At 34.7% G+C, this 12,500-nt stretch overlaps 1 non-coding gene and 1 pseudogene across 1 annotated transcript; one reads left to right on the plus strand and one right to left on the minus strand.

The window, feature by feature from the left end:
- Positions 1 to 2,599: 2,599 nt before the first annotated feature.
- On the minus strand, positions 2,600 to 5,903 carry LOC128288734 (DNA-directed RNA polymerase subunit beta-like; annotated as a pseudogene).
- A 1,046-nt stretch (positions 5,904 to 6,949) lies between these two features.
- On the plus strand, positions 6,950 to 7,021 carry TRNAC-GCA (transfer RNA cysteine (anticodon GCA)). Its single transcript has one exon. It is a non-coding gene; the product is annotated as a tRNA-Cys (tRNA).
- Positions 7,022 to 12,500: the final 5,479 nt, after the last annotated feature.

Raw genomic sequence — 12,500 nt, forward strand, 5'->3', positions numbered from 1 at the left:
GACGGGTTCGATTCCGCTATCCGCCAGGGCAATGTATTTAAGATAAGAGGATAAAAGATTCGTTATAGTTGACTGTAAATAGTTGACTGGAATTGGAATATAATACCCTAAAGAAAAAATGACTAGTTAATAGGGTCAAGTCTAATTTTTTTGTCAAAAAATGTAATGTTGCAGGAACAGGATTTGAACCCATGACCTCAAGGTTATGAGCCTTGCGAGCTACCAAACTGCTCTATCCCGCGATGAAAAGAAACCAAACTAATGGACAAACAAAGATTGAATGCGCCCTCTTCCATATATGTACAAATAGAATAGCCTATTTATACAGAATGGTAAAGGGCCCTCTATGATCATCGATCATAGAAATAAATAGAAAAAGTAAATATTTTAATCCTTACCAACTTGATCTTGTTGCCCCGGCAACAAACATACGTGACCATTTGATCCGGATAGTCCAAAGTCTGATAGTCTCTCGGTCTTCCGGTCGAAAAGCAACGTCGATGAAGACGTGTGGGTGCGCTATTTCGTGGTGAGGATTGTAACTTTCCATGAATTTTCCATTTCTCACTCAACGACGGAACTTTGCTTATTTCTTTTTGAGGATCGACGAATCAAATGATATTTTGTTCCAATTTTGCCTCTTCTTCTCCTATGAATCAAACTTTTCTTTGCCATAATGGTTCAGTTCCTATTATTATCAATGATACAAGTCGGATCCTAGATGTAGAAATAGAGGGCATACCCCTTCTCCATCGAAAGAGATGATATTATCGCAGATACAGCGCATAACATAAATTAACCAAATTTGCCCGATGTAAGGCAATCAAAGAAAGCCGCATAAGTAAATATATAACCTACAGAAAAGTGGGCTAATCAACCAATCTTGCCTGCACAATAGAAAAGCCACTGGTTTATCTCTCCATCGAATCAAATTAGCTAAAGGTGTGCGTTCATGAGCCCATGCTAAAGTTTCGATCAATTCTTGCCAATATCCGCGCAAGAAATTAAGAACATAAATCCGGTAGCCCAAACAAGATGTCCAAATAAGAACATCCACGCGAGACTGATAAACTATTCATACCAAATGGGTTATACCCATTGATAAGTTGTGAAAGTTTTGAATAATCTCTTAACCATCCCATCAAATAAGTGGAAGATTCATTAAACTGTGAGACGTTACCCTGCCATAATGTGATGTGTTTCCAATGCCAATAAAAGTAACCCATCCAATGGTATTTAACATCGAAAACCGCCAAATAAAATGCGTCCCACGCCGAAATATCACAAGTACCCCTCGCCCCGGACCATCGCAAGGAAAACTATAACCGAAATCCTTTTATCCGGCATTAACTTGGAACCGCGCATCTAAAGCGCACTAAATCAATGTAGTTGTATGTAAACCTAGAAATAGCATGATGAACCAAAGTCTCCAGGATGCAGAATCCCCCCTCAAAATCGGACATGAGGTTTCCTCTCATCCGGCTCAAATAGTTACACCAAATAAAGATAAAGTAAAGGGTTCTCGCTTTCAAATTCTAGAACCCCCCAAAAGGTCTACTCTTTACTCAAGTTCAAGAAACATTTCATTGATTGATTCTTCTTTTATTGATTTAGATTTTCTTAATTCTTTATTCAATTCAAAATTAGGACATAAATGAAATGTGAAATTCTTGAGTAGTCTACTTCCCCTCGAATGCTGAATCCTCTTAAATTAAAGTGTCATAAAGGTTTACTTGTCTATGTACCCATTCGATCTCTTAGGTCCTGCGGTACCTCGACGATTATACCACGATGCCCTTAACTTAAAGCCTAAGCCTATATGCGATGTATAGACTCCTGCAACCATGACATATTTGTTTCCTTGAACATAATTTCATTTCTTTCTAAAGAACTAAAAGAAATGAGAACGGTTAATTCCACAAAAAAGTCTTTTTTCACGAGGTACAACTCAAAATTCCTAGTTATTTATTTTTACTGACTCGACCATAGACCAATTCTTTTATTTGGGAGTATTGAATACGCCCATAATTCTGAGCTTCATGTTACTCTTCCCAAGAGACATGTCAGATCCAGGGCATCCCAATTCGATTGAATGGGATGACAGTTTCTCATTCTAATCTGTAAAATAATAATTTCGATCAAATCACATCGCAGTATACTAGACCCTCTAATTCTTTAAGAGGTTTGTCTAAAAGATTGGCGATATAACTAGGAAGACGTTTCAAATACCATACATGAGTTACTGGACATGCCAGCCTTATGTATCCCATTTGATATCTTCGTATCCGAGAATCAACAAATTCAACTCCGCATTGTTCACAAAATTTAGGGCCCTCCTTTTGATTTCCAATTACTCGATAATTTCCACAAGCGCAAATTCCACTTTTTATAGGTCCAAAAATTCTTTCACAAAATAATCCATCCTTTTCGGTTTATTGGTTTTGTAATGAAAAGTATAGGGTTTTGTCACCTCTCAACGGTTTCTCCATTAGGTAGGATTTTCTTGGCCCAAGCACTTATTTGTTGGGAGAAACTGTCAATTCAGGTTGTTGATGTTTATATCGGTCGATCATAGAAGAAAAATTCTGATTCATTCCGATTAAGCTTCCTTCCTATTAATCTGGAAGTTCTTCTCAGATACAAAAATGATTCAGTTCAGAGCCAAAGATCGTAATTCTCGGACGAGCAATCGAAAAGATTCTGGAGCATCTTCGGGTTTAGGTATTGTTCCTCCAATGATCGTAGTCCCAAGTACTTCTTGGCGAGCTCTAATATGATCAGATTTATAAGTAAGCATTTCTTGTAAAATATGAGCAACACCAAATCCCTCTAGAGCCCAAACCTCCATTTCTCCTACCCGTTGTCCTCCTTGCTTGGACCTTCCTCTAAGTGGTTGTTGTGTAACAAGTGCATAATGTCCACTGGAACGCCCATGTATTTTATCATCAACTTGATGAATTAATTTCAAGATATAAGGTTTTCCTATTATAACAGGTTGCTCAAAGGGGCCTCCCGTTCTTCCATCAAATATTCGGCTTTTTCCTGGATATTCGGGTTCAAATACCCATGGATTCGCTGTTTGCTTACTGGCTTGATATAATTCGGAAAACACTAGTTTTTCAAAGCCTCTTGTTCATATCTCTCATCAAATGGTGCTATTCGATAATGTCTATCTAGTAGACTCCTGCTAACAAGCGAGCATTCAAATAGCTGTCCTACATTCATTCGTGAAGGTACTCCTAATGGGTTGAAGACCATATCAACAGGTCTTCCGTCTTGCAAATAAGGCATATCCTGTCTAGGTAAAATTTTTGAAATGATCCCTTTATTTCCATGCCTTCCGGCTACTTTATCGCCTACTTTGATTTCGCGTTTCTGTGAAATATAGACACGAATCGTTTCGGATTATAACTAGAACCCCTTTTTCTGGACCCATCTCATCGATGACTCGACCCTCCACCTATAGGTAATTTTAGACAGGTTTCCTTTGAAGTGGATACCTGAATCCCAAGTATGGCCCGTAATAATCTATCTTCTGGAGCATACGATGATTCTTTCGCCACCTGAGGCGTTAATTTACCTACTAAAATATCGCCTGTCTCCACCCAAGATCCCAGCATCACAATTCCATTTTTGTCTAAATTGCGGAGTAAATGGGCTTCTAGGTGCGGTATTTCGTTAGTGATTCTTTCAGGACCTTGGCTTGTCACATGAGTCTGAATTTCATATTTTCGTATGTGAAAAATATAAATATCTTCATATACTAGACGCTCGCTAATGAGTACCGCATCCTCAAAATTGTAACCTTCCCATGGCATATAAGCTACTAGTACGTTTTTTGCCCAAAGCAGTTCGCCACCAACCGTGCGGCACCGTCCGCTAAAATTTGCCCCTTTTTAATGCATTTACCCCGCCGAACCCGGGCAGTTTGATGCATACAAGTATTTTTGTTGGAACGTTGATACATAACTAATGGAATGCCTAGAGCATCTCCATTGCCCGATAAAATAATCTTGTCAGTATCGGTGGAAATGATCTTTCCCTCGTGATCGGCTATAGCGGGAACTCCTGAATCTAGAGCCACTTGGCGTTCCAACCCAGTTCCAACAATGCACTTCTCGGAACGAGAAAGCGGAACTGCTTGGCGTTGCATATTAGAACTCATTAAAGCCCGATTCGCGTCATTATGCTCGATAAAAGGAATGAGGCTCAATAGAAAAATATTGAAAGGAAAAATACTTCGAAGATGAACTTGTTCCCATGCAATAGTCAGGAATTCTTGGCGGTATCGAGCCGGAACAACCTGTTCTTCCTGAATACCCTGATTCAAGGCCAAAAATTTCCTGCCGCTACCATATAATATTCATCTCGACTTGGGGATAAATAAAGCATCTGTGCTTTTTGATCTCTCAAAGATTTTATAAAATGGACTTTCTAGAGACCCCCAATGACCAATCCTGGCATGAATTGCTAAGGATCCGATAAGTCAACATTGATCCCTTCAGACGTGTCAATTGGGCAAATGCGTCCATAGTGACTAGGATGGATATCTCGTATCCGAAAATTAGCAGTTCGCGGTCAATCCTCCGGGGCCCAAATAACTCAATTTTCTCCCATGCACTATTTGTGTCAATGGATTTGTTCGATCCAAACTTGAGACAATGGGTGTAATCCGAAAAAGGATTCATAAGTGGTTGTTAATGGAGTCGAAGTTACCAAATTCTGAGGAGTCGGTATCAATTTATGCCTAATTGCTCCGCATATAGTTCCTCTAACTACATTTTCTAAACGAACCAGAGCCAATCCGAATTGATCTTGTAAGAGATCCGCTACAGAACGAATACGCTTATTTTTCAAATGATTCATATCGTCAAGTGTACCCATTCCAAATTTCATTCCAATCAAACGATCCGCAGCTGCCAATATATCTCGCGACAAAAATGTATTGTTCTGAGGTATATTAGATTCAATCTCTGGTTCATATTTCGTCGACCAATCCTTCCTAATTCACATCTTTGCTGAAAAATTTCTTTTGTAATTCCTTACACAGGATTCAGAAAATACCGGATCCCCGCCTACACAAAATTGTTGATAAAACTCCAAAATGGCATTTTCTTTTGACCCAATTTTTTTTTCCTTATCGGTCAGGAAAGACAAGAAAATCTCAGGGTAGCAAACATTCTCTAGAATTTCTCTTAGATTCGAACCCATAGCTGATGATAGAACTAGAATAGATATTTTCTGTTTCCTACTTACGAGCCCATATCCTTGCTTTTCTATCAATCTCTAATTCTAACCTCCTCCCCAATCTGATATTATGGTACCAGTATAGACCGAAATTCCGTTATGATCCAATTCTGATCGATAATAGATACGGGGCTTTGCAATATTTGATTGATCACAATTCTGTATATTCCATTTACTATAGAAGTTCGAGTTCATTAAAGAATGTTTCCAATAAAAATTGTTTGTTCTTGCATATCCTTACTGGTTTTCCAAATTAATCCTGCGGATACATATAATTCAGAAGAATATGTGAGTGATTCATATACAGCATCCCTTTCTTTTATCAACGGTTCCACCAATTGATATGTTTCCACAAATAATTGAAATTCAATTTCTTGCTCTGTATCTTCAATTTTTGGAAACTTATAAAGTTCTTCTAGTTAGCCCGATCCATGAACCCACAAAATCCTTCAAATTGTATCTGATTCAACCCAGGTATTGTAGACATTTCCCCATTTTCATCCCCGAGCATTTTGAATTTCCCATTTCTCAAAAAAATCCCATTCTTTTTTCATTCTTCATCGAATCCTACGAATCGATCTAATAATGATGGAATTGAATTTCTATTCTGTTTACTGAATCACATGAAATTTTATCTAACTCCATATACCATATAATATATGGAATGTATGAAATATGAAATGCGTATGAACGGAAGAAGAAAATTATACTCAAATTTTAATTTATATTTATAACAAACAGATACAGAAAAGAATTGATAAATGCCATTTAGCCGCATGGAGTTTTGTTTTGTATAGAATATAAAAAAATAATTCAATTTCTACCATTATTATGATATTACATATTCCAATCCGATTGAATACCAGAAAAATGAAAGGAATTCCTGATTTGATCTGTTCGTTGAGATAAAGACAAAATAATCATAAAATATATATATAGGGAGAGAGTTGATTTTTCTAGCGCTTAATTTTTTCATGGACTCCATTGTTCAAAAAACGATTCGCAGAGAAGATAGATGTTTTACCCACTTTTAGTTTTTATTTTTAGTAGAATATTTAGAATATGATTGAAGTGCGTACGAAAGGGCTTCTATTTATTAAACAGGTGCAGATATAGCATTTCTATTTATATATGTCTTTCTTTTATTCCATTATAACGCTCTAATGGAGACAAGACATGGCGTGCTCTATCAAAATTCTATTTTTCTTTTATTTTAATCTATTCAATGAAAAATTGAAACACGATAATTTCTTGCTGATTCCCTATGGACATCATATCTAGATAGATAAAATACCTCATTAGATAACTATAACTGTGTAACAACTTATGCTCTGGGGTTTACATAGACTGATAATTGCTGTTATATTATTATAATATACTTGAAATTAAGAAAGTTTTTTTTTATTGAAAAAAAAATCAATTTAGTTATGTATCCAGTTTTATTTTCTTATACCATTAGAAAAAGACAAGTGAAGAAGAATCGTCCATAAATTTGCAGTCAATAGTTAATGGTTCCAATTTATTTGTCCTGAATTTTTACTTTTGTAACTGAGAATCCACATTTTCTTTTTCAATAGAAAAGAAAGGGAAAGTTTTTAGATATTGTGTGTCTTGAGATACTATAACCAATTGAAGGTATGGATCCGATCTAAAAATGAAAAAGAAAAGGGAGATACTCTCCTTTTTTTGTTTGTAACCTTTTGGCGACATGGCCGAGCGGTAAGGCGGGGGACTGCAAATCCCTTATTCCCCAGTTCAAATCCGGGTGTCGCCTGATCAACAAAAAACTCGAAATCCTAACGTCTCCTAACGTCTAGGATTCAAGGAAAAACTAAAGTAGTGGAAGGGAATCAGTAAATCTTGATATGGGAGCCCCCCTTACTAATGGAGTGGCTACTAGAGGTCTTGAATTAGATTGGATAACAGGTGTCTAATTAACTAATGAATGGTTGTAGAAGGGTTGGAAGATACTTTGTATACAGACGGATGAAAGTCTCTGGTGTTCAGGCATCCAATTAATATTAGATTGGATAGATAATTGGCTTTTACAATGAGGGACACCAAAGAAAGAATAAGTCTTATTATTGATACATGTGAGTAACATTCTTTTGATACTTCCAAAAGTGTTACTGCGCATTTTGCTTATGCTTAATGGTTCTCGATTTTACTCGAAATCATATAAGAGCTTGTTATAAGCGGATTTATCGAAGTGATTCATCAACGGTGGCGTGTCACAATTCCTTTTTCTTTTGACTCGCCAGTAATTACACTATTATTAGTGAACAATAATGGAAAAATTGAATTCCTTCATATTTGTTTCATATTCATAGAGATAGGGACATAATACACATGGATATAGTAAGTCTTGCTTGGGCTGCTTTAATGGTAGTCTTTACATTTCCCTTTCACTCGTAGTATGGGGAAGAAGTGGGCTCTAGGGGTACTCTAATTGGGGTTGAGAATCAAACCGTATCAATTGTTTTCTAGATCGTTTTGCAAAGCCTTTTTTATTTTAACTATTTTATTAGTCTTCATTTCGAAATTCTTGGATTCTAGTGGAGTAATGTATTCTATGAATAACACCTTTTCAATCAAAATCAAATAAACATTTCAATAATCCCCATGTTCGTATTTCGAAAGTAAAGGGATCCGGATGATAGGCAATAAAAAAGAATTCTTCCTAAATTTTCTATTTTGATGAACCAGCTCTTACCAGAGTTATGAACGGACAATGAGGGACAAGGAACCCCTTTGTTTTCTGTATTTGCTTGTTTTATTTCCCTCCTCTTTACTGTTCAAAGAAAAAAAATCTTTTTTATTTAATTTCATTTTAATAAGATCTTGCCTTAGTGTAGTCACATATTAGACACTTACCCCTGTTTTATTTGAATTTCATTTATGAAATGCTTTATTGACTCATTTCATATCATGGATCAAAGAAGTTAAATTCAAAATCGGCAGGGTATACCCTTTTTCGAAACGAAATACGAAGAAAGTTACCATAGAACTCTTTGGATCATCTGTCAGTTGCTCAACGAATTACTTCTTTGGAATGTTCAAAAAAAGATTACTTGGTTTTCTTTTTTTTATTAATTAATTAATATATGCCTATTCCATTCCATTTTCCTTCATTTCTGATTATTTTAATAGGAATCTCGGTATCCACCAAAAAATCAAATCCATGAAATGAAAAATTATAAAATCGTAAGACTTGCCTTTCAATTATTTCAGATTAATTGAAATCAACACAAATAAAATAGATCAAGCGAAGAAATAAAATTGAGATACTATGTACAGTACATATCTTTAATTGATATCGACATGTATGAAGATACATATTGTGGATTCATCTATATTAAGCTTGTATCTTTCTACATTACAATAATAGATATAGATAGTATGGTAGAAAGATTCATATTTTTTCTACCATACTATCGAGTTTTATAGGATACTGCTGATTCTAGTCCATTCATTTTATTTAAGACGTGAGATTTGAATCCTTTTTTCTTAACTCCTTGATAAAAGTCAAGTTTCATTCAAATTAATCACTTTGACTGACAGTTTTACGTATATTATAAGTAAAAAGCGGTAGGAACTAGAATGAACAGCGCTGTAGCAATAAATGCGAGAATATTTACTTCCATAATTTCATTGTTTTTTACTTCGCAATAACTCGGGATTTAATCCCATAGAGATGATAAATTTGTCGCTTGTAAATTCAATGCAATGACTTACATTTCAATGACATCGAATCGGATCAATATCATGAATAACAATATCTAGGCTATCAAATCGATTCACCGTCGAGAATTGAATAGTATAACATAGGAAGATCTTTTATCCGAATACAAAAAGTGATGCCTGGTCCAATCAAAAATTCCTTTATTTATATATATTCTTTTCCACCCTTTCTTTTCGATAATCTACCGCCTTCCTTGTACAATCATCTGATGATGTATCATCTGACTGCTTTTCCACTTTCACCGTTTACAAATAGTTTCCAAATAAACCCCAACAAAAAAGAGAAAGGAAAAAATAAATAAAAAAAAAGATAAAGATATCGTTGGGAATGAAATTCTGTCATTTGTATCCCCTTTGACAGAAAACGGAGGATCTATTGATGTATTTTAAAATTTTATCCGTCAGGACTGACGGGGCTCGAACCCGCAGCTTCCGCCTTGACAGGGCAGTGCTCTGACCAATTGAACTACAATCCGGAAATAAAGAAAAGTGTACAACAGAGATAGTCTTATGATTTCATTCAAGCCATTTTCTATTTAGATTTTAGATTCGAAGCCGGGTTGTAACAAACAAAGGCGCGAGTAATATATTGATATCCATACGGGTATGCACTTTGAGTGAGAGCGACGCGGATTACTAGTTACTAGGAATCCTTTCGTTATTGCCAAATAAATCGAATAATCAATTTGAAAATGAAAACAAAAAGAGTCTTCTTTTTGTTTACTACTCTTTTCTTTTCATTAAACTTTCTATTTAATGATCCTGATATGAATCTAGAGCGTTATCAAGGTCATAATTTATGGAACAACTAAATAAATAGAACAAAATAAAAACAAATAGCGGTAGGGATGGATATATCACAAAATTGGACTTTTTATTCTTCCTAATTTTTTGTTTGGCTTTTCGGAAAACAAAATACAAAAATGGGCATTTTAGGTTATGGCGGATCAGCGAATTATTGGGCCGAGCTGGATTTGAACCAGCGTAGACATATATAACGAATTTACAGTCCGTCCCCATTAACCGCTCGGGCATCGACCAGGAAGAATCAATTCTAGGTTTATTGATAATCCAGATCAACTTCCTTTCGTAGTACCCTACCCCAGGGAAGTCGAATCCCCGCTGCCTCCTTGAAGAGAGGTGTCCTGAACCGCTAGACGATGGGGCATACTTGCCTGACCGCGACCATACTATGCTCATAGTATGAGCAGTTTTGAAATTGTCAATATAATGGAATGACTAGAGCCGAGAGCTTTTCATCTTTTATGATTTTCCATTTTAGATTCACGATTTATACTCAGTAAATCATTCATCGCCACTCTATTCGATATAGAAATAAATTAGATAAATTCAATCTATTATATAAATATTTATTAGAAATAAATAGATATTATAAAATAGAAATAAATAGATATTATAAAAAGAAACTAGATTATATTAATAATACAAAGTATAAGATCAGTGATTGGTTTAACATAAACATAAAGGGAGTTAACCTTCATTTTTCCACTTTCATTCATTGATTCACTCATTATTACGACGAGACAGGCATGTTTCTATCTCACACTAAGCCGGTAAATTAACAAAAAGTAAATCAGGAATTTTGGAAGAGGCAGCAAGAAGTTATCGAAAATTATGTGTGTGTGTTTTTTTCTAAAACTAAAATTGGGTTCAGTGGACAAAGCAAATCCCTTCATCACATGTTTCGATAAAATAGATTGGATCTATGTCGAATTGCTAAGGTACCTGTATTAATCAAATAAATGAATTTCGTTCTGTTCTGATAAGCCAATTATGATTGGCCTTGAAACAATTCATTGCATTGATATTTATCAAACCCAATACCAATAAAACCATTTTACCCTCTACGTTAAGTAAATTAGAATTCTCATTCCTGAGCTACTAGCCACTATGAGTCTACTGCATATACTTATATATATAAATAGATCTTATCCGTCTACTAATTCATTCAGTAATTGAATCGAACCGCCCTTTTAACTCAGTGGTAGAGTAACGCCATGGTAAGGCGTAAGTCATCAGTTCAAATCCGATAAGGGCTTTTGTTTTTTTTCATAAAACTCCTATGAAATGGTAGTATTCATATTGAATACTAGGGATGTTATTTTTATTGGTAATAAAAACCCAACTGTATATATATAATAATTGAATTAGAAATTGTATAATTTAACTCTAATAAGTTATTATTCTAATGAGTTAGAGTAGAGTAATTCTAAAAGAAAGTTGAAATTATAATGAATAATGATAAGCCGTCTCTTGAAGCGACAAATATATATTTCTATTTTGTTTTGATTTTGAATTAGATTATTCCAATCAAATCCATTGTAAGAAATTGTAAATTAGAAATCAACAAAAGAAAAAGTAAGTGGATCTAACCCATTGAATCGTGACTATATCCACTATTCTGATATTAAAATTCGATAGAGATGAAATTGGAACAGTCGATTTCTTTTTATTTCATATTTATTTGGACTCCACAAGAATCCGTCGATATTTCCGATTCAATCTTCTTGTTCCTAGGAATAAATTAATATTCTATTCGAGATAAAGAAAACATTTATTTCAAGTTACAACCTAAGAGCCTTTTCAACATCTTATCTTTCTTTGATTCCAGAACACAACAAGATCCATTTCTATCTATATATTCTATCTATTCTATAATAGATAGAAACCTAAATCAAATCATGTCTTCACATATCAAATATTTCCATATCGATACATATGACACTTTTGTTCTGCCAATGTGATGGAAGTGAGTGCGAAAAAAACTTTCATTTAGTCTCCTATTATTTAATTTAATATTATTAAATATTGTATTAGATTGAAAAATAGGAACTTCGAATCTTTTCTGATATACATAAAGTAAATAGAAAAAGATTCGAAGTGGATTCTCGACCCGTGAAATGAAAAAATAGCCTCTGGAGTTTTTGTTTTATATTCATCTGAAGGAAATATGAGAAAACAATAAATAAAAGAAATAAAATGAAGGAAATATATCAGAATTAATTTAATACATAGAAAAAATACATAAAAATATTGATTTTATCAATTTCACGAACAAGATCCAAGAATAAGATTAGTTGATGGAGGGAGGGTAGATCTGGGGATCAACCAGTAGCGAGAGGGATCGCTTCTTCCTTGAATTGAAGAGTTCGTTCAAAAATTCATCTATCTGATTGATGAGCCATAAGACAATTCATGGTTCAGACGACTAGTAAAATAGAAAGAATAAACGAATTGAGTTCATGGATTTACCTAAGTCAGGTTATGGACCAATACAAGAAAATATTTTTTATATTCGAAACCAATTAATTATAAGGGGCAGTGCACGAAATCAAATCATACATAAAAATCGAATCCCCAGCGCCCCATAACATAAGGTGCTCGGAAATGGTTGAAGTAGTTGAATAGGAGGATTGCTATGACTATAGCCTGGTAAATTACCAAAGATGAAAATGATTTATTTGATATTATGGATGACTGGTTACGTAGGG

This window comes from Gossypium arboreum, unplaced genomic scaffold (genome assembly GCF_025698485.1).
Source record: "Gossypium arboreum isolate Shixiya-1 unplaced genomic scaffold, ASM2569848v2 Contig00269, whole genome shotgun sequence".
NCBI classification, from domain to species: domain Eukaryota; kingdom Viridiplantae; phylum Streptophyta; class Magnoliopsida; order Malvales; family Malvaceae; genus Gossypium; species Gossypium arboreum.